We start from the raw sequence: 27,325 nt of genomic DNA, 5'->3' as shown, positions 1-27,325 counted from the left end.
ATGAATCATCTGAGTTTCCATGATTTCTTATGGGGGAAATTTGCTTTGATATACAAGTGCTTTGGATTATAAGCATGTTTCCAAAATGAATTATGCTCACAAACCAAGGTTTTACTATAAAAGGTAAGAGAAACTTTCTGTTCAGTAGTGGGCTTAGGGAAATAATAGTAGGAGAATCATCAGAGTCATGTGGTTTAACTATCCAGGTGGTTCCTGGTAATGGAGATCTAAATTGGGATAGTTCTCCTATCTTAACTTTTCACATGTAAATGGTAATGTGCTAGAAGCAGCTACTAACTTTTAGGAGATCATATGCTCATATGACACTGACTTTACTAATGTACTATTCTTGGCTTCCCCTTGTTTTATCTCTACCTATTTGTCTATTGTCTTTTAAAGAGTAAATTTACCCTTGTGTATTCATATATCGCTTCTTTGCAAATATCTATTTTCTGCTTGGCTGTCTTTCCAAAATAAAATGTATCATCTTGGATATCTTGCGTACAATGTGAGAACATGTGCCCTACTGTCTGTCCCTATTTTCAGTGATGCACTATTCTCATAGATTTAAATCTACTGGTGGCATACCTCTATTTATTTAAACATTGTACTATCTACTTTGACCAAGTCTCCTGGATTAGGTATTGATTTACCTGGGGTCATATGAAAACTTGGACATGACAGTCATATCCAAAAGAGACTCCTGAAGAGAAATCTGTATCAGAAGAAATTTGTCCTTGGCCCCTACCTGTGGATCAGTGGGTTAGATAAATATATGACAGTATATTGGTCAAATGTGACTATTTCTATATTCTACAAATAGGACTGCATGTGTCGAATAAAGCACTAAGTATAATGACTCAAGAAGCTGGAATAAATGAGCTCCAGTTAAACAATAGACACTGATTAAATGCTTCACACAGTCTTAGGAGAGTGACCCAATGTGAGGGGTTGAAACTGTATCCCAGCAGGAACACTGAAGTGCCAGGTGTGGTAGCCGGAAGGAATGAGGTCGACAGTGAAAAATCATGGCAACCCTCCAGTCTTGGGCAGGCTTTCCTTAGCAGGATTAGACCTATCAATTGTGAAAGGCTCTGGGATGCAGAACCTGGTCCAGTAGATGAGAAAGGTGTATCATACAGTGTTCCACACGGAAGCAGTGCCAGTTTGAGTGTGGGCTGAGGTATTTATTATAGAAATTAAAGTTGACACAATTGTGGGAGGATCAGGGGAAAGAAAGGTCCAGAAAAGGGAGTTGGAGGATCAGAGAAGGAGTCATTCCTTTAAGAAATGAGTGAAGCACTGACCTAGGTGGGCAAGTCAGAGCTTGCAGGGAGATCTGAGAAGACAAGCCCATAGAGCTACTAAAGCCGGACTGTGAAGGGGGAGCCAGTGGACTGTCTTTGGGAAGCTGTTGCCTCTGGATAGCTACAGAGGGTCTGTGACTGAGTAGTGAGACACTTTTGGTCATTGGGGCTCACATCTGGGAAGAAGAGCTAAATGTAGAGTAGAGGAGAGTGAGGACAACCAGGACCGTCCAGGCTCCTGTGTGTCTTTCTGCCACCACGTCTGACTGGAGACTTCACTCTGCCTCTGAAATCTTGCTCAAGGTTCTCTTCTGGCAACTCTAACCCGAATCCTAGGGGGAAGGGAATTCTGGGAAGCATACTTGCCAGACCAACCATGTTTTCTGTGACACGCCCGGCACAAATAGAGGCAGGCTTTTGCTCAATAAAAAAGAAGAAATACAGGGATGGTTTTAAATCTGCCCAAGTGTGAAATACTTCTAGAGATAGTAAAGGAATGCCCACGTGGCAGGGATATTGTAGATGGGTCCAAGTGCTGGGTATTTAGTTTGCCCAGAGGCTAAAAGGAACTTCCATATACTGCCACCATCAAATCTACTCACTTACCTACATCTGGACCTGTGCACTCTACTTTTTGTTCCTTTGTCCCTTTCCATTTTCTGTGAACTGGTAGTTAGATTTAGAGATTGGTCTAATTCAGTCTAGATTATCAGATTTTTTAGCAAGAATAATTCAAAAGATATGACTAGTAACTATGGTCTCTCTTTTTGTGATGTTAGTGGCCGCTGATGATCAGTCCTTTATTTGCAGAAAGCCAGACCTCTTACCCCCTTTGCTGTTATCTCTTCTATGAACAGTAACTAAACCTTCATAATCTTGGCCAGAATGGGTGTGGCCTAGAGAAAAAGGATTATGTGCACACATTCCTATGAACATGTCTGTCTACATATACATGCATCCCCACATCCATATCCTTGTCAAGATGAGTTATTTCTGTGCTATGGAGAAAGAAGGCCTAGGTGACCTTAATCAGCACCATTGGACGCTAGCCCGAAGAGGAAAAGCAGGATCTGCAGCAGGCGTGTATGTTAAACATTTACACCCCTAGAGAGTAAGCATATTATCCTGTATACTTTATTTTCATACTGTGTTTTTGTACTGTGCCTCCTGGGGGATAAAACCAAATCCTTCCATTTACACTTCCCAACGAGGCAGGGAGAGGCGGCAGAAAGGGGGGACCGGGGAGCTGCGCAGCCCTGCGAATTAAGGGATCAGGCATTGCTTTCATTGGCCCCAGTGCCAGCCCAGCCTGGGGACCTAGGTGAAGCGTCTTTGAAGCTTTCACTTTATGGAAGTCCATAAATACAATTTGGTGCAGATCGTACAGGACCAAACTAGTTTGGAAGCTAAATCACCTATAATGTCTTCCCAGAGATTTTCTTCAGCAGAGATGGAAGAAACTCCTTTGCTGAGGCAGAGGAGCAGGTATTAGAGTGTCTTAAACTGTTTACACTTTGGAACTCGCTTTTAGTACCTCCACAAGTTAAAAGGTCCTATTTTTTTTTTCTTATTATTTCCTATGGTTTTGGCATTATCCCCTGAAAGAAGCCTGGATTTTTCTGCCTTACAGTTTCTCCGAAACAAAGCTTCCCAAGGCAGTTGGGGGATTGACGTTTGCTGTCCATGGGGTGGAAAGGAACCTAGAGGCATCTTGTAGAGAAACACTGAAGGCCCCCAGAGGAAGCAGATGTTCAGCTTAGAGACATCTTAGCACACCAAAAACTTGGGATTTTTCATTCTATTAGTTTTTATATATGAAATTGTTATTTTAATACGTAAAAAATGGCTCACTAATGGCCATATCATATGGTTCAACCTCTGTAATTTAAAGATATGTTCAGCAACCATCCTTAGCATTAATGGATCCAAGCTCTTATGGGTGTGAAACTAAGAGGAAATGCAGTTGCATAAAGCTGTTACAAGCAGATGAGGAAATGTACTGGATTAGAAAAGAAAATTAGAATATACGGATATAAACCCCAACCCAGGGTGCCTGGCTTGCTCAGTTGGAGGACATGCACTCTTGATCTCAGCATTGTGAGTTCGGTCTCCATGTTGGGTGGAGAAATTACTAAAAAAAAAAAAATAAATAAGCTTTAAAAAATCACAACCCTAAGATCTCGAGCTTCTTCCTTCATTGAGAGTGTTGTGCAAAGCATATCCATTCCTCAAATTTCTTAGGATATTAATTGGAAAGTGATCTTGTCCTTTTGTGCATAAATGTGTGTTCCTATAACCAGGAGGAGAATTAGATTCCACAGAGTACCTTGAAAATGCTGAGGGAGGGGGCGCCTAGGTGGCGCAGTCGGTTAAGCGTCCGACTTCAGCCAGGTCACCATCTCGCGGTCCGGGAGTTCGAGCCCCGCGTCAGGCTCTGGGCTGATGGCTCAGAGCCTGGAGCTTGTTTCCGATTCTGTGTCTCCCACTCTCTCTGCCCCTCCCCCGTTCATGCTCTGTCTCTCTCTGTCCCCAAAATAAATAAAAAACGTTGAAAAAAAAATTAAAAAAAAAAAAAAAAAGAAAATGCTGAGGGAGGCATGAAAGTGAAGGCTGGCCCTTTGGTGGTGGCACTTACAGTTCTGAGCCTTGGTCGGGGGCCACCATTGAACAGATTGGGATATTTGATTTTATTGTTTCATCCAGAGATGATGGGGCAGGAGCTTATGAGTCTTATTTTTATAATTTTTAAGAGATTAGACATTACTTTTTAATAGGCCAATTTATGACTTTACTATACAAAAATCTTAACTTTTCGATGGATTAGATGCTTGCATTAGCTGGCCAGTGCGGTCCCCTTTGAGGATGTGACTTAAAACGCAAATATGGTAAATATGGTTTGAGTAAGTTTCAACGGATTGTTTTAAAAGTATATATTCTTCCAGCTTTGCTACTTTCTGGGCGAGATCATGACCTGAGCCGAGGTCGGACACTCAACTGACTGAGCCACCGAGGCGCCCCTAGGGGGCCACCCTCTTTAATGGACAGTGTGATTGAAACACTACTTGTTTTTATCTTCTTCTCCTTCTTTTATACTTAAGGTACTGTTCCTCTGTTTATGGCACTTTGCCATCAAGCCATTTCATTACAGTACATCTTACATGTTATTATTGTCAAAGCTTCCAGATTTACCAGATGGTACATTCCTTGAGGGTACGAGTTGTGCTTTTAAGAAGCAAGGTACACTGAAGGAGGCATGAGGCCTGGGTTCAAACTGTGACACTTTTGACTACAATTTGTGTCTCTGTGACCTGGGAGAATTGCTTAATTGCTCTGACTTCAGTTTGTTAATCTGTAGAAATGTGAATAATAATACCTAACTCTGAGTGAGGTAGGTGTGAAAGCACTTTCGTCTGAGTGCCTGGTACCGGGTGCTGAATAGTGGTTGACTTCTCTGCCTTGGCTTCCATTCCCTTTGTAAGGCATAGTACATAATAGGAACTCAGTATGTACTGGGTACTTTATTTCCTTTTAGGTGCCCTCTTTCCTAACTATGAGAGTGAGACCCCTTCATGTTGGTGGCAGATTATTTCCATATCACATCGTAGGATGGTTTGCTTTTGGGAAATCCTCTTATGAAGTAGTGTCTGTCAATATTTTGTATGTAATAGCTACCATGAGAGGGGAAAAAAAAGGTTATTTATTTTTCTGAGAAAGGCTGTGGTTGTTATATTGTCATTGTTGGCAAGTTTTATGGACATAAAAATTGTAGTAGTCCTTACTGGGACTCCCTTTGCCTTCTCAGCAGTTGAATGGCTCAGCCGTGGATCACTAATTCCAACCATCTTGTGTGGAATTTGGTTACTTAACCTCAGAGGATGGCCCTTCCTCATGTAGCCTCTGTTTGAGGGTTATTTTTATGGTCTTGTAGTACTTTATGCATTGACTTCACCACTCAGTGCTTGCATGCTTTTACATGGTTGGAGCCAATGAAAGCTTTTTGAAATAAATCTGTCTGGGGCAGTATATGGCAACTTCGTTGTGAGTAGTAGATGGTTTAATATCTGATTTAACTTTACTCTTTCTTGCCTGTGGACTCTTTGCCCAAACTTTATAAAGCTAAGGGGTTTTAAGTTTTTTTTAAAGCCCCTATGAAGGTAAAATATACAAGATAATATGGGCTTGCAATTGCTTTACCAAGGTTTCAGAAGAAATAAAAACAAAACAGAACAACTAAGCAGTTTCTTTGTTAAAGGTCTGGAAAATACAACTTTTGGATAGATTTTTGGGAGACCTGTTTTGCATTAAAATACCAAATAAAACAAAATGATGGATTGTTTTGGCACCATTTGGGTTGAGCTTATGTGATGAGAACTGTACATAAAAGACAGCCAGCTATCGTCATAGTTGACAGATTTTTGGGTACTGTCTGCTTATTCAGTATAGTAAAGTTCCAGGGGTGAGGAGCTTTTCCAAAATTCTTATGCCAGTAACAATGCAAACTTTTGCTCTAATAGAGGCTGACATTATCTTTCCAGTTCTGTAGATATCTAGACGTTGTGGTCTTGCCTGGCACACCACATCAGTTCCTGTGACTTTCTGTGCAATGTGTTATCTTTGTTGACACGGCTTCCTTTTATTTTTTGCAAGTTTGAAAGTGGCCTTAAAGAACGATTGGATTGGCTCAGAGGTTTTCGAGTGGAGAAGATAGCTCAGGCAAGAAGAAAATGATGCAGAACGTGTCCTAGGAAAAACAAGATGATTAGTTTCATTAGGGTATAGGTCATATGTAGGGATTTTCTGAGCAATAATGCTGGAACAGTGTTTTGGGGACATATCTGGAAGGTTTGAGTGCCAGAATAAGGAACTGGTACTTAATTTCATTAATTTTTTGGCAATGTGGATCAATTTTAATCCGATGAAACACATGTTGGAGAAACTCCTAAGGAGGCCAGTGCTCTGGAGGAGAGGTGATGAGGTTTGAATCGGGTGGAGGTGATGACAGGAAGCACACTGAGACAGATTGCCTTAATTCTGTCACATTACGCTCAAAGCACTTGTATGACAATGTGATATACGTCACTAATGGATCAGATCACGGACCTGTTAATAGAAATAACAGAGGCCTGACAGTAAGTCCAAGGTTAGATAAGGAATAGCATTTGTTCAACAAATACTCATTGACGTCAGAGTCTACTGACACTTTCTTCAGCAATTCAGAGCTTTTAACATATATTCGTTTTTTTTTTTAACCTTATTGTGTCTTTATAATAGTACTGAAAGTTATCTCCTAGAGGTTTTTTGTAGAAACTGAGCAATAAATAGGGTAAGTACCTTGTTCAGAGTAGAAAGGTGGCAGAAAGCAGACCCTGGAGCCATGTTTCCAGGGCTCATGTCCATTTCCTGCCATTTTTTCTCTTGCCTCAGCTGTACTCTGTGACCCATTAATTTGCAACTTAATGAATTTGTTTGCTAATGTGGCCTTTTCATCATTTTCATCAAGGGAATGTTAAAAAGCCCCAGACCTCTGTGTTTTCTATTTAAGCTTCTAAGGGCAATATGAGAATTGCCTCATGAATCACTCGCTCGTTGTCGTTGGCACTGAGTGAAAGAGAGAATGTAGGCATGTTTGGATTAAACATATTTGAACAAACCCCTATAACACTTCCAACAGCAGGTCAGAACCTTTAAGTGCTGAATAAATGTTAGCTGATGAGCACGTTCCTGGGAATAAGAAGGATGCTTAGGAATGTGCCTTAAATGGAACATTAAATGGTCCCCTAGTGGCTTGAGATTCACTGTGCTTTTCTAAGTGCCTCATTTATGGCAAGGCTCGGGGGAGACCTTAGCTCCTTGAGTTTTATTGTTTGTAATATTTGATATGTTATTTGAAATAAATTGAAAGCATTCCTTGAAATGCTTCTTTCTAGTCTCTACCATCTTTTTACTCAAAATATCATTCCCTGTTTAATTTACAGATTAATTCTTGACTTTCAGCTGAGCCCACAGAAACTAGACTTAACGTTTATCAATGAGTCACCTTAGGAAACACCTGATGAGGACCATCTTTTGATGATGAGATTCTATACTTTTAGCCTGAGGGTTGGCCAGAGCCTGAAGCTGTCACAGAGGGGCTTGGGAGGGAGTGAGTGCATTTTTCATGCAGGAGGCATGTTAGCATTTGTGGCCAGAGGGGAAATTGTGACAATTTAAAATCATAGCTGCAAATTCATTGAGGGATGGGGGCTTGTACTATGCCTTTGAATCTGGACGTACTTAGAAAAACAGAGTATATCAGAAATGATGCTATGTGACTTCCCAGGCTAGCTGATATAAGATCAGATGGTATGCTTTGTTCACTGTGACACTTGCTCTCGAACTCTGAATTGCCAAGTGAGAGGTGGCCACTCTGTGGCCATCATCCTGGAGAGGTCTCTTGTCAGTGCTCCAGTTGACAATTTTTACTGAGTTCATCCTTCAGCCATCCCTGCCAACGTGCTAGACATGGAAGTGAAGCTGTGGTGGACCTTTCAGATGAGCCCAGCCCTAGTTGAATACCAGCAAATTACCTGTGTTGATACCACATGAAACAGAAGAATCACTCAGCTGAGCCCTGCCCAAGCTAGAGACCCACAAAATTGTGACAAATGGTGAAATGGTTGTTGTGAGTCACTAAGCTTTGAGGTAGTTTGTTGTGCAGAAACGGATAAGTGAGACAATTTGGTGTCAGGAGTGGAAAGAATTGAGAAAAAGGCTACTTGCCCAAAGAATTCTTTAAGAATTAAGTGGTTTTTTTGGTTATATGTATGATATCAGGTGCAAAAGGAAATTCTTCTGTTTTTCTGAAAATACCTGAAAGCGTGTGTGTGTGTGTGTGTGTGTGTGTGTGTGTGTGTGTCTGTAGTGATATAGTGAAGACCAGTCCTGGAGTGAATCATTATACAGATGATTTCTCTTCCTCATTCTCTGCCCCCTACAAGATGATATCCTAAATTCTTGCTACTTGTCGTGTGGTGTGGTCTGAGGACCAGCGACATTGGTATTACTTGGGAGTTTGTTAGAAAAGCAGAATCTCAGCCTCTACCCCAGATTCTGAATCAGAACCTGCATTTAGCAAGATCCTGGGAAGATTTCAATACACATTAAAGTAGAAGGAACTCTGGCTTAAACATTGCTGTACACTATTATTGCCACTGTTTCTGTTATTGTCAGTCCCACTAAAACACAAAGGAGAGCATCACTTTTTGAACCACATGCTAATGACATATATACATTGTTGCATGTGAATTTCATTCCTAGAATAACACTGCAGCATAGATGTTATCATTTCTGTATATATATGAAGAAACTGAGGATTGGAGACTTCAAGGAATTTGTGCAAAGTTGCACAGCTGGTGAGCACCAGTGACAGGAGTGAGACCCAGGCCTGCCTGTTTGCAAAGCCTGCACACAACCACCCACCAGGATTCAAGTATCATTTATTTGGAAGGTAATCCCAAGCGACTCCTGCAGGAGTGTAAGGAAGTGAAGTAGAAGGAAGGGGACATATAGGGTGCAGTACTGAGCCAGTGACCATTCTGAACAACCAGACCTTAATCGCCAGGGGCCTCTGGAAAATGATTTAGAGCATATATTTCAACGTTATTCCACCTGAGTGATGGGAGAGCTGTGATACATACACAGTCACTGGCAAAAGGCTGCTTTTGGGGGTAATTCCCAGTATTTCTGGGAAGCCAAACATGTGAACAAAGTGGGCTCATGTGGTGACAGAAAGCTCTTAGGCAAAGATAATGCAGGTGCTGGCAGTTGGAAGCCTGGTGAGGATTAGGGAGACAGGAGATGGCTAGGGCACAAACAGTATCCAATGCATTATACTTGCCCATATCGTACAGAAAGATGCCTCAGAAATGCATTTTCCTCTTAATTTTTATGTTTTGGATCAAGTATGGTTATAGAATTAAAGGAAATATACACAAGGTCCTTATTTTGAAGGTATTGGCTTGTTTTTCAGACCTGAAAAGAAAGTTGGAATAATGAAAAAATCCCATCAAATCATTTTACCTTAAGCTTTCATCTCCCTGTGTCCTCTAGCCAGGAGGTGGAAATTTGGTGCAGTGCTCATGTGTATGCACACATATTGTTATATTCTGTCTTTTAAACTTAATGTATCATTACCACTTTCTGCAAAACATCCCATTATGTGGCTGCCACAGTGCATGGAACAAGTCCTCTACTGCTTGCTGCATATTTAGGCTTAAGTGGCCCAAGTATAGGAATAAATACTTTTTTCAGCATGTTGAATGCAACTCAGTTTATTCACGGTGACTGAGGCACTTCCACAGGCTTTATTTCATTCAAGAAATATGTATTGTGTAACTTCTACATGCCCAGCTCTGTGTTGGGAATATTGTAGGATACAAGGATACAGACAGTCTTTGTCCTCCAGGAGACACGTTTATTTGTGAGGCAACTGGTGAAAAGTTAAATAGCAAACAAGAAGTTAAATACCATTAGAAGAAATGCAATGTGTTAATGGGTGCTAAACCCAGGCCATGTTTTAATGAGCTTAGAAGCATGGGTGACACCAAAGATCACTGAGTTTGTTCTTTATTATCTTATAATGCTGTAACTCACAGGCAGAAAATCTACATTGGTTCCAAAGAGACTTATGTATGGGAAAGATCTTGGATCCTTAAATGCGTATTCAGCAAGCACCTATTTATTGGAAATAACCAGAAAGGTATGAAAGTGTATGGTATGGTCATACAGATTGCTCAGGGCCCTGGATTTCCCCTTAGTTTTGCTTTCACATGGAGTTGGGGTGTGAGCACAGGGCCATCAGACTCCAGAGCCATGCCCTTGACTCCTGCGCTATGCTGTCTGCCGAAGAAAAAAAAAAGAAAATGAGGACAGAATGCTGATTGATGCTTTATGTAGGGAGATGGGGATTGATAAAGAAGCTCTTACAATTTAATGCCCATTACTACTCAAAAACTGATTTTAGCTGATTTAAGCATAAAAGGAACTTACTAAAAAGATACTAGATGACTCATAGAATTTGGGGACATGTAACCAGGAACAGTGCCCCAAGTCACACTGTGAGATAGAACCAGTGATGACCCTTCTGTGCTTCTCACCACACTACTGGCCCCCCTCACACGGGTCCTGCTACTTGAGCTTCTGCTTTGGCTGCTTCTGGGACAAAGATTCACCTACCTACACATGCATGCTGTCCCCTCCCTGCTGCTCCCCGACACAGCACCAGATGGCGAGTCCAAGACTGGCACAGGTGATTCCAACTGGCAGAGCCTGAGCCATGTACTTGGTCAGGAAGGATGGAGAGCAAACAGCTGGCACTTTGGGCTTCTGTGATGGACAGGGGCATCAGATGCTGGAGACCAAAGAATGACAAATCTCCACAACTGTCCTTCTGGTTCTTTCGGTTCCTTCACACTGTTTTCCTCTCTCTTCTGTTAAGCAAAATCTATCCATGCTTCAGGGTTCAGTTTATGTCCCACATCCTCTGTGAAATTTTCTCTGACTCTTCTAGTGTGGGTTTATTCCTCTCCTGAATCTCTGTATTACTCACAGCCAGAACAAGTTGTGAAAACATAACATTAAAACATTGACTTCATATCATGAGACCAGAACCTCATTGTGCCAAGGAACTGTTGTAACTGGAATGATATTTGGTGGCACTTTTTAATAGTTCAAGGAGAAACAGCTAGTCTGAAAGGTAGAAATGAGTCTTGGTTGCTAGCTTCCTTTCCTTTCAACAACCTACTCCCCTTGTTCTGTCTTTGGTCTTTACCTAATAATCGACACTGTTGTTGCTCATATTCTGTGATATTTTCTGGCCTCCTTAACTAGAAGGAATTCCATTCCCATATCTAGTAGTTCTTCTGTGATGTCCATAATATTTGCAAACAATCTGTGCTTATTAATTGGTTAAAAATAAATATGCCTGAAAAATGCAGCATTTTATGGCGTATGTGGGTCTTTTGATCACTCAGTGTAAGAATACCTCATTTGTAGAAACAGCAATAAAACTTCCCCTTCTTCCTGTAAAACCTTCCCTTCAAGTAGGGATTAACGATGGAACACTTGATTATAGAACTGAAGATCCTCTTAGGAATGTCAGGTTCATAGCCCTCATAGTAAAGTATCTCTTATACATGTCTACACACAAAAAGTTGACTGCATAATCCTCCAACATGCTTTTTAACAGACTGATTGCAGTGGGAATGAGGAGCAGGTTTTCAGTCCTGAGTAGTTTATCCATCAGACTTATTTTAGTAGAGAAATATATCTATTATAATAATTATTGATATCTATGATAGAAATTATTTGAAAGAATAATATCTGATTGCTCAACAAAAATGCATGTATATTTTCCATTATGGTTTTCTTTCAAAGAAAACAGTACTTCAATTATATGTATATATACATATATATATATATTTGTTGTTGTTGTTGTTGTTATTTGGGGAATGTGCATATCCCTTATATCACATCTCCCTGTGTGCTGACTTAAATAGTTCCCAAGTAGAAATTTAGATTTACTACTACCAACTTTTTCATGACATTATTCTAAGTATCTTGTTGACGCCTCTGAAGAGGTAAAGATATATATATAGCCATATCATTTGTAGATTTAAATTTCATAAGTTCTTTTTGAAAGAACTGTTATCCTTTTTTGTATTTGGGATTTCAACTCATTGAAATTTTTCAATTCAATATTAAGGATATATTTTCTTAAATGTTTCTTTACTATTTTTGAGAGAGAGAAAGAGAGAGCGAGCGAGCGAGTGAGAATGAATGGGGGGGAGGGACAAAGAGAGAGGGAGACAGAGAATCCCAAGCAGGCTCTGTGATGTCAATCCAGAGCCCTATGCTAAGGTTGATCTCCCGAGCTATGAGGTCATGATCTGAGCCAAAATCAAGAGTCAGATGCTTTACCAACTGAGCCAGGCAGGTGCTGCTCAATTCAATATTAAGAGTATTTATTAAACAGAGTAGGGGAAAATATTTGCAATTCACATATTTGAGAAAAGACTCGTATAAAAATAACTCTCAAAACTCCAAACAGCCGTTGAAACATGAACTAAATATTTGAATAGACTTTCCACCAAAGATGTACAGATGGCAAAGAAACACATTAAAAGATGCTCAGGGCACCTGGGTAGCTCAGTCGGTTGAGTGCCTGACTGTGGCTCAGGTAATATCTCACAGCTTGTGAGATCGAGCCCCGCATTGGGCTCTGTGCTGACAGCTCAGAGCCTGGAGCCTGCTTTGGATTCTGTGTCTCCATCTCTGTCTGCCCCATGCTCTGCCTCTCTCTTTCAAGGATTAATAAAACATTAAAAAAAAAGAAAAAAAGATGATCAACATTAGTAGTCTCTAGGGAAATGCAAATTAAAACCACATTGAGATGCCACTACATACTTATTAAAATGGTTAAAAAAAGAAAAAACTGACAATATCAAGTGTTGGTGAGGATGTGGAGAAACTGGAATTCATAGCTGGTGGGAATGTGAAATGAAATGGCCACTTTGGCAATCGAGTAGTTTCTTATAAAGTTACACAGACACTAACTGAATGACCCAGCAATCCCATTTCTAGTTATTTATCTGAATAAAATAAAAATGTGTGTTCACACAGAAACCTGAATGTGAATCTCTATAGCCACTTCATTCACAATTGCCCCAAGCCAGAAAAAAACCAATGTCCCTTAAGTGGCAGACAGGTAGACAAACTGGTATATTCATAAATGCAGTACTACTCAGCAATAAAAAGGAATGAACTGCCACAGTAATAACATGGAAGAAACTCAAGTGTATTATGCTAAGTGAAAGAAGCCATACTCTAAAGGCTACAAAGTGTGTGGTTTCATTTATATGACATGCAGAACATACGGGAACAGAAAATGGTGGTTTCCAGGGCCTGAGGAGGGGGGGCAGGTTAACTACATGGGGTGTGGAGGCTAGGGAGTATTTGGGGCAACAGAACCGTTCTATACCTTGATGGTGGTGGTGGCTATGTGCCTATGCATTTGTCAAAACTCATGGAACTGTACACTAAAAAGGAAGACGTTTACGTAGTAAATTATATCTTAATACAAAAACAAAAAAAAAACAACAAAAAAAACAACTTAGTTCATCCCAGGACTGAGATAACAGAATACAGAGATCAGTAAGAGCATCAGTCTGGCCGAAGAAGTAAATTGAAGGGGCACAGCTAAATAAAAGTGAAGCTAGACCATGATATTTTGTAAGCAGAATGTAACAAAGTGCTAGAGTAGCATCCAGAAGATTTCAATAAACTCTAATTGTGCCTCTGTGTGCTTATGTTGGGGTGGGGGTAGGTGTGTAAGCAGGGAGGTCCTACCAGGGGAAGTGACATTTGATGGACAAAGAAAAATTGCCCAGTAAGGTAACTTGGGTGAGTGAGAGCAAGCAGGTACATCCAAATCATAAGGACTAATGTAAACGGAGTAAATGAGGAGTTTTCTAAAAAATATAAGAAAAAGGCAAGTGTGAATTTTTAATAAAGCACCAGTTAAAATTTGTTTAATTTTCATTTTAATTAAAGGAGAAGAAAAACATACATTGTTGGAAACATACACGCTGTGTTTTTTCTTAGCTACAGCTGCAAACCATACAGGCTTCCTGGCAGAGAGCAGGTTATCTATCCTGTGACTCTGAGGGCACACCCTATGGTAGCCCCAAGGCAAAGAGATAATAATAGTATGCAAGCCTGGCAGCCGACACTCTGGAAGAGTTTATGAGGAGGAAGTCCGCAATTACATATTTCTGGGCAAACATTAACCAAGATTGAAACCCAGATTTGAAGAAAAATAACAGGCTGGAATCTTCAGACATATTCTGTAGCTGTTCTGTGGATTGAAAACAGTAGTCAAAGACACTCTGCTGCCGTTAAAAGCGAAGGTACAATATTGAGAAGACAGTACGTAAAACTTGGTAAGAAACCTTTTTCACACCTGCCCACAGCATGTGTTCTATAACACATAGAGCATTGTCCGCATCTGAATGGTGAGAAACTATTTACATTCATTACAACAAAGCCAAAGCCACAACATAGGGTCTATTGTTCACCTCTTAGCAATGACCGAATCTATTTATCCATGTGGTTTAAGAACTCGCCACTGTGCATTGAAAGGCCTCCTCTTGGCAACATCACCAAGAGCATCTCAATCACTGTTACTACCATCTGAACAATTTTGGTTCCGCACTGTGGTTTTGTAATTTCCATTTTTAAAACTCCTCAGACTGAGCTATGATGTGCCCAGTCTAGGTTGGGCACACTTAAAATGAAACTGTTAAGCTAAAATTAGCTTGACATCAAGATAGTGCATGTTCATTTTCCTTATATTTATAGCTGACCACAGTCATTATACAGAAGGCATCTGGTCTTTACTGTGCACTCTAGGGAACAGGAGGGGCAGTGGCAGTAACCAAAAAAAATAACTCAACGTTTCTCCAAAGGCAGATGGTCAGAGCTACCGGTGGAGCGGTTCCTGCATCTTAGTGAGGTCAGCCCCAGCTGGGGGGTGTGGGTGGGGGAGGACTTCTCATTGCACAGCTGTTTACTCTTCAGCTCTTCTGCAGTTAATCAAGAGGGATGGTACTTTTTCTAAAAGTTTTGCTTGGGGGCCCAGGTTTAACTTACATCACCACAAAGGAAATACATGTAACAAAGCTTCCTCTGAGTTTTTTCACCAAGTCACTTACCTATTGACCTACCCAAGAGGCGGAGATAAATTAATCCAAGAGAATTTTTGACTAGAGTCAGAAGATCTGAATTTTAGTGTCTGTCTCTAGCTTGTTGTATGGTTTGGCTTTCCATTTCATCTGATAAGTTCAGAGGATTGAATTTATTAACCCCATAAAATCAATATTTTGTTTTTTTTTTCAACTCCAGAATATCATGTGGAAAATGCTATGCATTAGGGATAAGATTTCTTGTGAGCCAATGTACATTGTCCTTTACCTTGTCTAGCATTTGACTTTGAAATTCTAAGCAATCCATTTTTGGTCATTTTGTGTTATTCTGATTCTACTATCATTCATTTGGACCAGACATGTTAGTTAAGACAGAGGTGCAAGCTTTAAAAAAATTTTTTTTTATCATAGGTGGTATCATATATCATATTTTTTCTTTTATTTTATTATTTCAGTTTTTTTTTAAGTTACTTCTTTTTTTTTTAATTTTTTTTCAACGTTTATTTATTTTTGGGACAGAGAGAAACAGAGCATGAACGGGGGAGGGGCAGAGAGAGAGGGAGACACAGAATCGGAAACAGGCTCCAGGCTCTGAGCCATCAGCCCAGAGCCTGACGCGGGGCTCGAACTCCCGGACCGCGAGATCGTGACCTGGCTGAAGTCGGACGCTTAACCGACTGCGCCACCCAGGCGCCCCTTATTAGTTCAGTTTTTAAAGAAACGGCCTTTAGGCATGTCACAGAGGGATGCTTAATGGGTTATGTCAAGTATCTCATCTAAAATGAGAATAAAACCTTGCTTATGATCCCCAACGTTTACTTCTAATGCATTATTAGAATCTTTTCACCATTGTCTTTTCCTGATATTCTTTATATTGTAGTTACTAAGGAAGAAAATTCTATGGTGGCATATGTCCTTGTTATTTTGGGAATCATCACAGATATGGAGAGGAAGCAGATAAGAAAAAGATCATCAAGGCCTCAGACACAAGGGGGAGGCTGAAGCTGAGACTTACAGATTTATAAGAAAACACCACATTCTGAAGACAATTTTTATGTTGTGACCTCTTAAACATGAAAACTGTCAGAAACAATGATCACTTATATAATGACTCCTAAGGGATCTTTTAGATCAAGAGTTGTTGAACTTTTTCTATAAAGAACCAGAGGGCAAATGTGCTGTGCCTTGTGGGCCATACGATTACTGTCCCAACTATTCAACTCTGCTCTTGTAGCATGAAGGCAGCCATGAACAGCATGCGAATGGATGGGTGTTCTGTGTTGCAATAATTTTTTTTAAGTTTATTTATTTTGAGAGAGAGAGAGAGAGTGTGTGTGTGAGCAAGTGTGAGTGGGGGAGGGGAAGAGGAAAGACAGAGAGAGAGAGAGAGAGAGAGAGAGAGAGAATCCCAAGCATAGAGCCCAACACAGAGCTTGATCTCATGAACCATGAGATCATGACCTGAGCCAAGATCAATAGTTGGACGCTTAACCGATTGAGCCACCCAGGTGCCCCTAATAATTTTTTTTTTTTTTTTTTTTTTTTTTTTTTTTTTACAAAAGCAGGCAGTGGGCTGGATTTGGGACGATGGTTTTTTGAATCCTGGTCTAGATTATTGGGATCATCTACATCATTACCAACATGAATAACAAACATTTATTGCACCTCTGGTAAGCAATTGATGGTAGAGTTAGGGTTAAAGTTAAGTTAACCCTTAGGTGAAGAAGAAAAGGAAGCTTAAACACTGGAGGCTCACAACTCAGGGTCAACTCCCACATCAAAAAAGACCAGTTTTTAAAAGAAGAAACTAATAATACATAGAAATGAAGGTCAAGATACATTCTCTTTGGATTCTATAAGTGTACTCTTCAGTTGTACCTAAAAATTTAAACATCTACAGTGATTGACTCCTTTTTTTGTTACTATGTACCTTTTTGTACTACTCTATGACCAAATAGGTAAATAAATAAATACGAATAAGTTTTAAAATCCTGAAATTAAAATCAATCTCCTATTGGGGCACCTGAGTGGCTCAGTTGGTTAAGCCTCTGACTCTTGATTTTAGCTCAGGTCATGATCTCATGGTTCATGAGTTTGAGCCCCGCATCGGGCTCTGTGCTGACAGCTCAGAGCCTGGAGCCTGCTTTGGATTCTCTGTCTCCCTCTCTCTTTGCCCCTCCTCAGCTCATGCTCTGACACTCTCTCTTTCTCAAAAATATACATTAAAAAATAATGAAAAAAATTTTTAAAAATCAAACTCCTGAGCACTTCTGAATATTCAGCCTCCTTTTAGGGACATTTAGTTGGTCCTATAGAATCTTTTAGAAATCCTATGATATCAGGTGACAAATACATTCTAAGCTAAACCATGACTTTATTAATGATTTATGTATGTTTAAATGACTAAATGCTTCTGAAAAGAAAGGCATGTTTTTGAATTTTTATTTTATTTTATTTATTCTATTTTGTATTCTTATTATTTTTTTCTTTAGCATCACAGGATTGACCCAACCTAAGGTAAAGTAATATTAATTTTATCAGACCTATTTTTGCTGTTTCTACTTTCTTTTTCTTTTTTTTTTTTTTTTTAAGTTTTTAAATGTTTATTTTTGAGAGAGAGAGACATGGGAGAGACAAAGCGTAAGTGGGGGAGGGGCAGAGAGGGCTGGAAACACAGAATGTGCAGCAGTCTTCAGGCTCTGAACTTGTCAGCCCAGAGCCCGATGTGGGGCTTGAACTCACCAAACTCGAGATCATGACCTGAGCTGAAATCAGGAGTCAGATGCTTAACCAACTGAGCCACCCAAATAAAAATCTCATTGTTTTAGAAAATTGAAAACATGGGTGGACTTGTAGTCTTATTATGACTGCTTATTTTTATCTTTGTTTTTGGCTTCAATTATCCTTCATAGTAGAAAGCTGAATAAATATATTTCATGAATTTGATTATTGATCTACATTTTAACTTCTAGCAAGTCTTTAATTTTAGGATAGATAGACCCACACACAGGACAAGATTCTAGAGGTGCTGAAACTGTTTTGCAATATTACATTTTTTCCTTAGTGTTTGAAAAACTTGCTGCTTTGGCTGATGACCTATTAAAATACATGTATTTTATATGGCAAAGACATATTATCAGCCAGTAATTGATTACAAATTTGCTTGTATCATTGACTAACAGAGATAGGGTCTTAAGTGAATGAAGCCCTAGATAGGTACTTAAACATTTTTTTTACTATTTTTTTGTTTGTTTGTTTTTTGAGGCAGAGATAGAGTGTAAGCGGGGGTGGGGGGGTTTGGGGGAGCAGAAAGAGAAGGAGAGACACAGAATCTGAAGCAGGCTCCAGGCTCTGGCTGTCAGCACAGAGCCCAATGCAGGTCTCGAACACCAGAATCACCAGATCACGACCCAAGCCAAAGTCAGACGTTTAACTGACTAAGCCATCCAGGCACCCTAGATAGATACTTTTAAAAAGAAGAAAAGAGTAGTGATTTGCTCTCCCTTTTACTCCATCATTTTTTCCCTGTATTTCAGTAACACTGAAAATACAATCCTTTTCTGGAACTTGCAGCAAACTCTATGTGTGCTCTTTGGAACATGTTGATCAGTAAAAAATAATAATCAACTGCCTCATTTTCTTAAATTTTGTTTTGCATATGTAATCTTGATGCTGAAGAAACTTCAGCAATGTGAATGGCCAACTTTATTTGGACTCATTGGATAAAAGCTGTATTCTGATGGCCAATCAGAACATATAAAAAATGATTAGAAAAGTTATATGAACTTTATTTGACCTTTTGATGTAGTTCATTTAAAGATAAACAATTTTTGCAGTAAGAGACCATGTCAGCAGTTTCTAGTTCTGATTCATTTTTTTTTCTCAGTTGTTACATTTTTCTGTACCGAGGAGATTGGTGTGACAGCTGAGAGGTGGATATTGAGATTGGTTTACTGGTGAATCTATCTAAGTAGAATCTTTGTTGGAACACATTAGCTTTCCCCAGAAGTCAAGAGAACGTACTCTGGCTAACACCAAGAATGGTCAGCCAAGAGAAAAGGGTAATTTTTCAAAGAGAAGGATCTCAGGAATTTGCTTCATGCCAATCCTGTGGAAAAGGGTTTATTACAGATTCTTGGTGAGAGACTGTAGGAGGTATCACCAGAATTTTAGGAAGCATTTAAAAAATTTTTCAGAAAATTCTTCAGAACAAAGTGATGTGGATAAAGATTCTCAAAGAAAGAGCTTCAGAAAGACTTCTGTTGTCAGGGAGGATTCTCCCTGGAGCAAAGAGAGAAAACTGTCAATATACTATGGACATTATTAGCAAGTTGTAGCACAGGCATAGCAAAGTTGTTTCATGGAAACTGTGTTGAGAAGGATTCTGGGAATGTTTGGCCTGCGGAAGAAAGAACGCCTTGAAGAATTAGTGATGTCTGCTATAGGTATGTGAGGAGAAAGTAATTCTGCATGTAGTAAATTTGCTTAGTTCTGGTTGAGGTATAGTCTTATAGCAAGGTTTTTTGATCTTGCAGGGGAGGAAAACATTTTTTTCCTCTATCCTCTTAAGTTTAGTGAGTATGGCCTGTGCATTAAACTGACAGTTTAATAGTAGAAAAGACTTACTCTGCATGCTCATGAGAACTTCACAGAAAAGAAATGAAAACCCAAAGAAGTAGTTAGGTTTGAGAACTTATATGCCATTAAACAAAGGGCAGTAAAATGTGAAGAAGTGGTGAGACAAAAGAAGGGATTTGGGTTTCTAGAGGTCGTGAATTATGGGAAGGTAAATATACGGGAGAAACTAATACAAGATGAAGGTTATTTAGTAATATCAGTTATACGGACTCAAGGGTGCCATCTCTAGTGATAAAAGCCATCTCTGGTGATTCAGAGTCATTCTCTTCCTGGTATTGGAGAAAGGAAGGAGGCCTGTGCTTCACAAAGGCAAACTTATACCTTGCTTTTAGGAAGAAAGGAGGACAGTAGGGAGTTTCTCCTGTGTTTGCTGTTTCCTAATTGTCTTCAGCTCAAAATAACCCTTTTGCTAAAGTGACATATTTTGGGGTGGCATATTCTGATCCCCTTCAATCTCTAATATTCCATTTCTCTATCTGTGATGAAGCTGATGTTACATTAAGAACGAGTATGAGAATGAAATCAGATGGTAAAGCATTTTGGGAACTATGAAGCATCCTACAAATGTAAGGATTCATTTTTATTTTTAGGCTGCATTTTCTTTCTTCAGATTGAAATGTCAGTTTCTTAGAAATTCACGATAAAATTGACCAAGTTGAAAAAATGGAATGGGGATGAGAAAAGCAAAAGCATCCTTCTGTATCTTTCAAAAAATGCACCTATCTTTTTACTGTCAATAAACAGCCAAGAAAGATAGGAATGGAACTAATTATCTGCAAATATCCCCTGACTCCTTTACTTCCCATCTGAATTTAATTCTAAAAAAAGGGACCCTGATGGATTCCTGCCTTCAGGTATAATTACCTCAAAATTGACTGACATTTAAAGCACACACGACACTTTTTAGCCTTAATTAGAGTAAATTGGTAGAATTTATTTGACCGGTAGTTTTGGGGATGGTTAGAGGCATGAGAATATACTTAGCATGTCATTTCCTGCTGATGCTAAGATTTAGCTCCTATTAGAGAATTCTATATTTAGGATAAAATCACTTAAGAAATGTAGCCCAGTGATTGTTATGACCATGAAGTAATCAGCGCAGTCAGCAAGAGAAGCTCTGAGGGGGGAAAAAAAAGTCACTGACAACAGCAGAAACCAAAAATCCACAGAAGTTTTATTTAAACAATCTTGAAGATTTTCTTAAAAAAATTTTTTTTTAATGTTTATTTTTGAGACAGAGGCAGAGCACGAGCGGGGGAGGGGCAGAGAGAGAGGGAGACACAGAATCTGAAGCAGGCTCCAGGCTCTCAGCTGTCAGCCTGGAGCCCCACACAGGGCTCGAACTAGTCAACCATGAGATCATGACCCCAGCTGAAGTCGGACGCTGAACTGACTGAGCCACCCAGGTGCCCCTTGAAGGTTTTCTTGATTTAAGAATGTTAAATTCTTTTGCTTTGCTATAACATTTTTTTGACATTGATAATATGGACACTGTAAAGAAATGTTAAGGTAGCAGAGAAGTAGGGGGACCCTGGGCTTTCCTTGTCCCTCAAACGCAGCTGTATTGAGGTCGGATCTCTTGGAACACCCAGGAAATTGATCTGCAGAGTGGCAGAAGGATCTCCAGGTATGGAGGGAGACAGCTTGGCAGGTGCAAGGGGCATAGAGGTGAATTGGGGGAGAGACAAATGGTGGTGCTGCAGAAGGAAGGGAACCCTTTCTGCATCTGAGAAAGTGCGGCATCGAATTAGCACAAGAGGAGAACCTCTCTGGACCATGGACTGGGGAGCGAAAAGTACTGAATGTCCCAGTTCTTTTTTTTGCAAACGGCTTTGGAGGTCAAACTCTGAGGTTTTGGTAGTGCATGAATTTCTCTGGAGTAGAGCTGTGGTATGCACTCCTGGGAAGGGGGTCCTGGCTCCAGAGTACATAGTATGGTGTAGCAATCTCTGGGCTGCCCTAGGAGAAAAGAGTCCCCTTCCTAGAGTAGTTTTGGAAGAAGGCTTATTGCCTCCCCAAGGACAAAAGACCTTGCAGTTTCCAGTCAAAGGTCTTTCATTGGCAGAGGACAGAGGTGCATCCAGAGGGAATATAAACTTTGCTGCTTTTAGTAATGCTACACCATAGATTCTGTGCACTATGCATGTGTGGGACTGTTTTTCAGGGACAGAGGACTTTACACATTGTGGAGATGCGTTGCTCAGGAGGACGGGAGCAAATCTGTGCAGTGCAGGGTCCTTTAAGACTTTGGGTTTTGAATCATAACTGTGCCCCAAAGAGAAAATGCAGGAATTGTGGCACAGGGAGAGCTGACTAACCTTGCTATTCTGTGAGGGCTGCCTGAACACCTGGGAGGGCAAGATCCCTGGTCTGGGGATGAGAGATTGGGGTGGTGCCATTTCCTCCGCCCTCCCAACACCAACACGGGTGGAACTTCAGAGAGCAACACAGCTGCCCCCACTGGAGATGGGACTCACTTACAGCAAACCCTGACCCCCCCGGCCCCCTCATGCCTGGCAATTGCTTATTTACTTTGAGCCAAAACAGTGGACCTCTCCTCCAGACTAGCATAGCCAATACCCCTCATGCACCAAGTGCACTGAAAGTCCAGGGCTTCAAATTGGCACCTACAGTTCTTTTTTCTTCCTTCCTTCCTTCCTCTCCCTCTTTCTCTCTCTTTCTTTCTTTCTTTCTTTCTTTCTTTCTTTCTTTCTTTCTTTCTTTCTTTCTTTCTCTTTCTTTTCTTTCTTCCTTCCTTTATCTCTCTCTCGCTCTCTCTCTTCCTTCCTTTCAGAATCAGGCTCATAGTTTCTTATTCATTTTTTCATTTCCTGTTCTCCTTTTTCGGATCAGGCTTTTTTTTTCTTTTCTTTTTTCTTGTTTTTCCTTTCTTCTTTTTCTTTTTTTCCCCTTTCTTTTTCCTTGGAATCAGCTTTATAGTTTTTGATTCTCTCTCTCTTTTTGTCCCTTTCCTTTTCTCTCTCTCTCTCTTTTTTTTTGGATCAGGCTTTTCCCCTTCCCCTTTTTTCCAGGTTACATCAACAAACAAATCAAAGCACACCTAGGTAAAGGTCCAAATACTCCACTACTCCAAGCAAAGAGGAGCGCTGCAGAGGACTGACCAGTGGGAAAGAACAGCAAAACACAACAGCAGAGTGCGCAGGGCATACACCAGAAACACTTCCTGAAGTGCCAGGCCCTGGACAGTGTATGACCCCTTTTTAATATAGCAGTACTCTCAGGTGCAAGAAACATAACAAGCTTTTAAAACACATAAAAGACAGAAATGTAGCCAAAATGACAAGACAGAGGAGTTCCCCTCAAAAGAAGGGTCAAGAAGAAATCACAGCTAGGGACTTGCTCTAAACAGATATAAGCAACATATCTGAACACGAATTTAGAACAACAGTCATAAGAGTATTAGCTGGGCTTGAAAAAACATAGAAGACACCGGAGAAACCCTTAGTGCAGAGATCAAAGACCTAACAACTAGTCAAGATGAAATAAAAAAAAATGCTATAACTGTGATGCAAAACAAACTGGACACAATGACAATGAGGATTAAAGAAGCAGAGGAAAGAATAGGTAAGATAAAATTATGGAAAATAATGAATCTGGAAAAAAGAGGGAAAGAAAATTACTATATCACAAGGGGAGACTTAGAGAACTATGTGGTTCCATGAAATGACACAATATCTATATCATAGGAGTCCCAGAAGAAGTACAGGAAAAAGGAGCAGAAGGTTGATTTGAACAAATTAGAGAACTTCCCTAATCTGGGGAAGGAAACAGGCATTCAAGTCCAAGAGGCACAGAGAACTCCCCTCAAAATCAACAAAAACAGATCAACACCATGACGTATCATAGTGAATCAAAATACAAAGATAAAGAGACAATTCTAAAAGCAGCTAGAGAGAGGTGCCTGTTTGGCTCAGTCAATTAAGTGTTTGATTCAGCTCAGGTCATGATCTCACAGTTCATGGGTTTGAGCCCCCACATCAGGCTTTGTGCTGACAGCTCAGAGCCTGGATTCTGCTTCAGATTCTGTCTCTGTCTCTGTCTCTGTCTCTGTCTCTGTCTCTGTCTCTCTCTCAAAAATAAATAAATATTAAAAAAAATAAAAGCAGCTAGGGACAAAAGGTCCTTAATCTATAAGAGTAGACACATAAGGTTAGAAGCAGACCTGTCCACTGAAACTTGGCTGCCAGAATAGAGTAGCAGGAAATATTCAATGTGCTAAATGAGAAAAATATGCAGCCAAGAATACTTTATCCAGCAAGGCTGCTATTCAGAATAGAAGGGTAGGTAAAGACTTTCCCAGACAAACAAACAGTAAAGGAGTTTGTGACCACTAAACCAGCCCTGCAAGAATATAAAATTCCAGAGAACATCACCAGAAACACCAACTCTACAGGTAACACAGTGGCAATAAATTTATATATTTCAATAATTACTCTGAATGTAAATGGACTAAATTCTCCAATAAAAAAAGACATAGGGGCATCAGAATGATTAAAAAACAAGACCCATTTATATGCTGCCTACAACAGGCTCATTTTAGATCTAAAGACACCTGCAGATTGAAACTGAGGGGGTGGAACCATCTATCATGCTAATGGAGGTCAAAAGAAATCCAGAGTAGCCATAGTGATATCAGACAAACTAGATTTTAGGACAAAGACTGTAACAAGAGATGAATAAGGGCATTATATCATAATTAAGGGTTCTACCCATTAAGAAGATCTAACAATTAAAAATACTTATGCCCCCAATTTGGAAACACCCAAATATAGAAATCAACTAATCACAAACTCATTGATAATAGTAGGAGATTTTAATGCCCTACTTACAACAATAGACAGATCATCTAAGCAGAAAATCAACACGGAAACAATGGCTTTGAATGGCACCCTGGACGAGATGGACTTAACAGATATATTCAAAATTTTTCATCCTAAAGCAGTAGAATACACATTCTTCTCAAGTGCACATGGAACATTCTCCAGAATAGATCACATACTGGGTCAGAGATGAGCAAGATTGAGATCAAATCATGCGTATTTTCAGGTCACAACACTATGAAACTTGAAATCAACCATAAGAAAAAATTTAGAAAGCCCTAAAATACATGGAGGTTAAAGAACATCCTACTAAAGAATGAATAGGTTAACCAGGAAATTAAAGAAGTAATAAAAATATACATGGAAGCAAATGAAAATGAACACATGATAGTCCAAACCCTTTGGGATGCAGCAAAGGCAGTCCTAAGAGGAATGTGCATTGCAATTCAGGTCTATCTCAAGAAACAAGAAAGTTCCCAAATACACAACCTAATCTTACACCTAAAGGAGCAAGAAAAGGAGCAGCAAATAAAACCAAAAGCCAGCAGAAGAAGGTAAATAATAAAGGTTAGAGGAGAAATAAATGATACAGAAACAAAAAAAGCTAGTAGAACAGATCAATGAAACTAAAAGGTGGTTATTTGAAAGAATAAACAAAATTGATTAACCTCTAGCTAGACTTATCAAAAAGAAAAGAGAGAGGTCCCAAATAGATAAAATCACAGATGAAAGAAGAGCGATCACAAGCAACACCACAGAAATACAAATAATTGTAAGAGAATACTATGAAAAATTATATGCCAACAAACTGAGCAATCTGGAAAAATGGACAAATTCTGAGAAACTCACACAGTACCAAAACTCAAACAGGAAGAAATAGAAAATTTGAGCAGGTCTATAACCAGGAAATAAATTGAATCAGTTATCAAAAATCTCCCAACAAACAAAAATCCTAGGCCGGATGGCTTCCCAGAGGAATTCTACTAAACATTTAAAGAAGAGTTAATACCTATTCTTCTCAAACTGTTCCAAAAATAGAAATGGAAGGAAAGCTTGCAAACTCATTGTATGAAGCCAGCTTTACCTTGATTCCCAAACCAAGCACAGACCCCACTAAAAAGGAGAATTACAGGCCAATATCCCTGATGAACGTGGCTGGAAAAATTCTCAACAAGATACTAGTAAATTGATTCAATAGTACATTAAAAAAATTACTCACCATGATCAAATGGGATTTATTCCTGGGCTGCAGGGCTGGTTCAATATTTTCAAATCAAACAACATGATATACTACATTAATAAAAGGATGGATAAGAACCAAATGACCCTTTCAATAGATGCAGAAAACACATTTGCAAAATATAGCATCCTTTCTTGATAAAAACCCTCAAGAAAGTAGGAATAGAAGGAACATATCTCAACATCATAAAGGCCATATATGAAAGGCCCACAGCTAATATCATCCTCAATGGGGAAAACCTGACAGCTTTTCCCCTGAGGTCAGGAATAAGACAGGGATGTCCACTCTCACTACTGTTGCTCAACATAGTACTGGAAGTCCTATCCTCAGCAATAAGACAACAAAAAGAAATAAAGTTCATACAAATCGGCAAAGAAGAAGTAAAACTTTTACTCTTTGCAGATGACATGATATTCTACATGGCAAACCCTAAACACTCCACCAAAACTACTAGAGCTGATATGTGAATTCAGCAAAGTTGTAGGATATAAAATCAATGTACAGAAATTGGTTGCATTTCTATACACCAAGACTGAAGCAGCAGAGAGAGAAATCAAGGGATTGATCCCATTTATAATTGTGCCAAACTCATAAGATACCTAGGAATAAACCTTACCAAAGAGGTAAACTATCTGTCCATTGAAAACTATAGAAAGTTTGTGAAAGAAATTGAAGAAGACACAAAGAAATGGAAAACCATTTCATGCTCATGGATTGGAAGAGTAAATATTATTAAAATGTCTATACTACCCAAAGCAATCTACACATGCAATGCAAACCTTATCAAAATAACACCAGCATTCTTCACAGAGCTAGAAAAAACAATCCTAAAATTTGTATGGGACCAGAAAAGGCCCCAAATAGGCAAAATAATGTTGAAAAAGAAAACCAAAGCCAAGGCATCACAATTCCAGACTTCAAGCTGTATTACAAAACTGTAATCATCAGGACAGTATGGTACTGGTACAAAAATAGACACATACATCAATGGAATAGAAAAGAGAACCCAGAAATGGACTCAAATGTATGGCCAACTAATCTTTCACAAAGCAGGAAGAGTATCCAATGGAAACAAAGACAGTCTCTTTAACAAATGGTGCTGGGAAAACTGGACAGCAACATGCAGAAGAATGAAACTGGACCACTTTCTTATGCCATATACAAAAATAAATTCAAAATGGATGAAAGACCTAAATGTGAGACAGGAAACCATCCAAATCCTAGGGGAGAAAACAGGCAGTAACCTCTTTGACCTTGGCTGTAGCAACTTCATGTCTCCAGAGGCAAGTTGGAAATAAAAACAAAAATGCTGGGACCTTATCAAGATAAAAGGTTTCTACACAGTGAAGGAAACAGTCAACAAAACTAAAAGGCAACCAATGGGATGGGAGAAGATAGTTGCAAATGACATATTGGATAAAAGGTTAGTATCCAAAACCTATAAATAACTTATCAAACTCAACATCCAAAAAACAAATAATCCAATGAAGAAATGGGCAGAAGACATGAATGGACACTTTTCCAAAGAAGACATCCAGAAAGCTAACAGATGCATGAAAA

At 39.5% G+C, this 27,325-nt stretch overlaps 1 long non-coding RNA gene across 2 annotated transcripts in view; it reads right to left on the bottom strand.

Annotated features, from left to right (window-relative positions):
* Positions 1–3,897: 3,897 nt before the first annotated feature.
* Positions 3,898–27,325, bottom strand: part of LOC123384954 — a 28,799-nt gene continuing 5,371 nt past the window's right edge. The window contains exons 2-3 of one of the 2 annotated variants that reach the window (XR_006596786.1): positions 10,521–10,695; positions 3,898–6,048 (exon numbers count right to left, since the gene is read on the bottom strand). This is a non-coding gene — a long non-coding RNA (uncharacterized LOC123384954). Of the gene's footprint in view, positions 6,049–8,828; positions 10,185–10,520; positions 10,696–27,325 lie in introns of those variants that run through there. The other variant, XR_006596787.1, reaches the window with a different exon arrangement.

Source organism: Felis catus, chromosome B1 (assembly GCF_018350175.1).
Source record: "Felis catus isolate Fca126 chromosome B1, F.catus_Fca126_mat1.0, whole genome shotgun sequence".
Lineage (NCBI taxonomy): Eukaryota > Metazoa > Chordata > Mammalia > Carnivora > Felidae > Felis > Felis catus.
This window is presented reverse-complemented; position numbering and strand designations above follow the sequence as displayed.